We start from the raw sequence: 5,283 nt of genomic DNA on the forward strand, positions 1-5,283 counted from the left end.
CAAAATTGAGAGGATGATACAGAGACTTCTCATATGCTCTCTTCTCCACACGTGCATAGCTTCCCCCATTAGCAACGTCACTCACCATAATGGTAACTTTGGGTTTACGCTTGGTGTTATACATTCTTTGGGTTTGGACAACCTTATAGTGTATGCATCACTGGAAGAGGACATGACAACCCACTCCAGTATTCTTGCTTGGAGAATCCCTTGGACAGAAGAGCCTGGAAGGCTACAGTCCATAGGGTTGCACAGAGTCAGATGCGACTGAAGTGACTTTGCACAACACAGATAGTGTATGTACAACAACAAATATTCATTATTATAAAAAATTCCTCTGTGCTCTGTGTATTTATCTCTGTCCCCCTGACTTCTGGCAATCCCTGAACTTTTTATGGTCTCCATGTTTCTGCCTTTTCAAAAGAAAGTCATATAATTGGAACCATATAGTATGTATCTTTTCCAGATTGTTATCTTTCACTTAGTAATATGCATTTCATGTTCTTCTGTGTGTTTGCATCGTTTGATACTTCATTTCTTTTTAGTGCTGCATAATAATCCATTGTCTGGATGTACCATTGTCTGGATGAATCCACTGTCTGGTTTCTTCATTTACTGAATGAAATACTTTGTTGCTTCCAAGGTTTGGCAATTATGACCAACTATGGCACCCCACTCCAGTACTCTTGCCTGGAAAATCCCATGGACGGAGGAGCCTGGTGGGCTGTAGTCCATGGGGTCGCTAAGAGTCGGACGCAACTGAGTGACTTCACTTTCACTTTTCACTTTCATGCTTTGGAGAAGGCAATGGCAACCCACTCCAGTGTTCTTGCCTGGTGAATCCCAGGGACGGGGGAGCCTGGTGGGCTGCTGTCTCTGGTGTCGCACAGAGTCAGACACGACTGAAGCAACTAAGCAGCATAAACACCTTTGGGGACTTCCCTGATGGTTCAATGTTTAAATGTCCTCCTTCCCATGTAGGGGATGTGGGTTTGATCCCTGGTGGCGGAATTAAGATCCCATACGCTGTAGGGCACCTAAGCGCATTTGCCACAACTACTGAACCCATGTTCTGGAGCCCAAGTGCCACAGCTAGAGAGATGCCTGTGCACTGCAACCAAGAAATCATGTGCTGCAAGGAAAGATCCTGAGTGCCGCAACTAAGACCTGATGCAGCCATAAATTTTTTTTTTTTTTAAAGAACACCTTTGACTATAAACACCTATGTGTAAGTTTTCAACTCCTCTGGATGAACACCAAGGATCACAATGATTGGATAACTGGTAAGAATATGTGTAGCTTTGTAAGAAGTTGCCAACTTCCAAAAGTCCTCCAACGTGGCTGTATCATTTTGCATCCCAACAGTGATGTATGAGAGTTTCTGTTACTCCACATAGTTCCCAGCGTTTGGTATTGTCAGTGTTTCTGATTTTGGCCATTTTCATATGTATGCAATGGTATCTCACTATTGTTTTAACATGCCATTCTCTAGTGACATATGATGTGGAGCATCCTTTCGCAGGCAATTTGTCACCTGTATATCTTTAACAAGTATCTGTTCAGATCTTTGGCCCATATGTTTTTTAAATTTTATTTTTAATCAGAAGATAATTGCTTTACAATGTTCTGTTAGTTTTTGCCATACAACAATGAGAATCAGCCATAATTATATATATGTCTCCTCCCTCTTGAACCTCCTTCCCACCCCACACCCCATCCCACTCCTCTAGGTTGTCGCAGAGCACCCGGTTGAGCTCTTGCGTTAGACAGCAACTTCCCATTATCTATTTTGCATATGGTAATGTATATGTTTCAATGCATCGCTCTCAATTGGCCACCCCAACCAACTGTGTCCATAAGCCTGTTCTCTATCCCTGCCCTGCAAATGAGTTCATCAGTACCATTTATCTAGATTCCATATATGTGTGTTGCATGCTGCATGACTGCTAAGTCACTTCAGTCATGTCTGATTCTTTGCCACCCTATGGATTGTAACCCACCAGGCTTCTCTGTCCATGGGATTCTCCAGGTAAGAGTCGGGTGTGGTTCCCTCCTTCAGAGGATCTTTCCAATCCAGGGATTGAGTCTTTTATGTTTGCTGCATTGAGAGGTGGGTTCTTTACCACTAGCGCCACCTGGGAAACCCTATATATGAATTAATACACCATATTTGCTTCTCTTTTTCTGCCTTACTTCACTCTGTAAAACAGGTTCTAGATTCATCCACCTTACTAGAACTGACTCATATTCATTCCTTTTTAATGGCCCATGTTTTAATCAGGTTCTTATTGCTGAATTTTGAGTTCTTCATGTATTTTGGATAATAGTCCTTTATTAGATGAGTCTTTTGCAAATATTTTCTCCAAGTGTGTGGTTTTTTTCCTTTTCATTAATCTTGATTTTTTTTTGAAATTTGACTTTTTCAAATAATATATTGTTAAAATAACTTTCTTTGGCTAGTATCTTTATGTTTTATTTTCAGCTTTTGTGTGTGGTCTTTTAATGTAGTATATTGTCAGCTACATGGAGCAAGATTTGTTGCTTTAATCCAACTTAATAATCTCACTGACTACTGTTTCTGGTATATCTGCAATGATTTTAACCATCTTATATCTTATGCCTACCTTTCTTTTTCTGTTGATCTTTTTTTCTGCCTTTTTTGGGTCCAAAATTTTCTATTCTGCACTTTTTGTCTGCTGAGTAATGTATTATTATGTATTTTGTCTATTAGTTATAATCCTTACTTTTTCAGCATTACATTTAACTATAAATATTTCTTATGTATTTTAACCTATTTGGTGCTTTTATTTTTCAAGCACAGAACAATCTTAGCATGCTTCGATTATCCATAATTGTACTCTCCAATCTTATGATTGCTTGATTTTTTTAAAATACAAAAGTAGTAAGTGTTTTTATAGTCAGTAGTAATTAAATTTATTTTCATTAATTAAAAAAATATTGAATGTTTCACAAATTTGTGTGGCATCCTTGTGCAGAAGCCATGCTAATCTACTCTGTATTGTTCCAATTTTAGTATATGTGCTGCTGAAGCAAGTGCTTCATTAATTTTTTTTATTGAAATATAGGTTTCTCAGGTGGTGCCAAAGCAGGAGACATAAGAGACAAGGGTTTGATCCCTGCTTTGGGAAGATCTCCTGGAGAAGGATATGGCAACTCACTCCAGTATTCTTGCCTGGAAAATTCCATGGACAGAGAAGTCTGGTGGGCTTCAGTCCACGGGGTCGCAAAGAATTGGACACAACTGAGTATGCACACGTGTACATAATTCATTTACAATATTGTGTTAGTTTCAGGTGTAAAGCAAAATGATTCATATATATACATATATATATTTCAGGTTACTTTCCATTTGTTACTACTTTCCATTGTTACTACAATATTGAAGATTGTTCCCTGTGTAATAGAGTAAATCTTTGTTGATTATTTTATATACAGTAGTGTGAATCTGTTCATACCCTTAATTTATCCCTCCCTTTCCCTTTTTCCTCTTTGGCAACTGTAAGTTTAAGTTTTTTTTTGGTATAATACTGGGACATTGTGATTTAATTATTGAAATGGAACTTCAAAGTCTTACTCAGAAAGAATATATTACAGATTAAAAGGTTGGGGACAAGTTATTTCAGCATTCAGTAAAAATTCTATTCAATAAAAAATCATAGCCAAGAGAAAAACTAGATATTTTAAAAAGACCCATGGGTTATCTGGATGTTAAAATTTCCAGATACTGAAATAGCTATGAATAATATATTCAAGAAAATATATGGTAAAATTAAATCTAAAAAAGAAGTGCACAGAAATAGAGAGGATTCAACAATGAATAAAGAATTCAACAAATAGATTAAAGCAGATTAGACTCAATAAATGAGTAACAATGAGATTCATGTTGGATCAGAATACATACAGACTAAAAGATGTATTAAGAAGCAAAATAAGAAAATGATGTAAGAGACCCATGAGTCACAAAGTAAAACGTCTAAGCAATGTGGTTGGATTCCCAGAAAGCAACCTAGCCAAAGAATCACAAGTTCAGAAAACTAATACTTTATATGTGTGCTGAAAGCAAATTTATTGAAACTTTTCCCTGAAAGGAGATGTTATGTTTATTTTATGTTGCAAATTAAGGGTACACTGGAGGTTCCTCAAAAAAACAAAAACAAAAACAAAAAAAAACAACCCAAACTAGAACCACCATATGATCAATAATTTCACTCCTGGACATACACCAGAAGAAAATGAAAATATTCATTTGAACAGATACATGCACACAATGCTCACAGCAGCACCCGCCCAGATAACCAAGATGTGAAAGCAACCTAAGTGTTTACCAACAGGTAAATGGACAAAGAAGCCCTGACATATGGATAGATATATACATACACACAGTGGAAAACCACCCAGGCATTCAAAAAGAACAAAATGTTGCCATTTGCAGCAACACGATGGGCCCAGAGGGTATCACGGCTAGTGAAAAGGTCAAAGGCAAACACTCTATACTATCACTTTTATGTGGAATCAAAAAACTTTATCCCTCTCTGTCCCCCTTTCCCCTTTGGCAACCAGAGTTTAAATGTTTTTTTATTTTTTTAAGTAACTTATTTACTTATTTGTGCTGATCCTAGGTGGCGCAGCAGTAAAGAATCCACCTGTCAATGCAGGAGATGAAAGAGACTCGAGTTCCACTCCTGGGTTGGGAAGATCCCTCGGAAAAGGAAATGGCAACCCACTCCAGTGTTCCTGCCTGGAGAATCCCACGGACAGAGAAGCCTGGTGGGCTACAGTCAATGGGGTTGTAAAGAGTTGGACACGACGGCATGACTGAGCAGGATATTTATTTTTGTTTGCACTGGGTCTGTTGCTGCGCACGGCATGGTTCAGTAAGTTCTCTAGTTTCACCACTTTCTCCTGTGGTGCACAGGCTTCTCACTGTGGTGGCTTCTCTTGTTGCGGAGCACAGGCTCTAGGCACGTGGGCTTCAGTAGATGCGGCACAGGGGCTCATTAGCTGCTGATTCAGTAGTCGTAGGCTCATGGACTCAAGAACACAGACTCAGTGGTTGTGGTACACAGGCTTTAGTTGCCCCAGACATGTGGGATCTTCGCAGACCAGGGATCAAACCAGTTTCCCTTGCATTGCAAGGCAGATTCTTAATCACTGGACCACAAGGGAAGCCCCATCTTTCTATTTTTTAAAGACATCTTCTCAATTCTAAAAGATCATGGATTCATAAAGACCCAGTCATTCTCCAAACATATTCTAGTTCTG

The 5,283-nt window shown here is 38.7% G+C and overlaps 1 non-coding gene across 1 annotated transcript; it reads right to left on the reverse strand.

Moving 5' to 3' along the window:
• Positions 1-2,951: 2,951 nt before the first annotated feature.
• LOC138988358 (U6 spliceosomal RNA) lies at positions 2,952-3,054 on the reverse strand. Its single transcript, XR_011464660.1, has one exon. It is a non-coding gene; the product is annotated as a U6 spliceosomal RNA (small nuclear RNA).
• Between the last annotated feature and the right edge of the window lie 2,229 nt (positions 3,055-5,283).

Source organism: Bos mutus, chromosome 6 (genome assembly GCF_027580195.1).
Source record: "Bos mutus isolate GX-2022 chromosome 6, NWIPB_WYAK_1.1, whole genome shotgun sequence".
NCBI lineage: Eukaryota > Metazoa > Chordata > Mammalia > Artiodactyla > Bovidae > Bos > Bos mutus.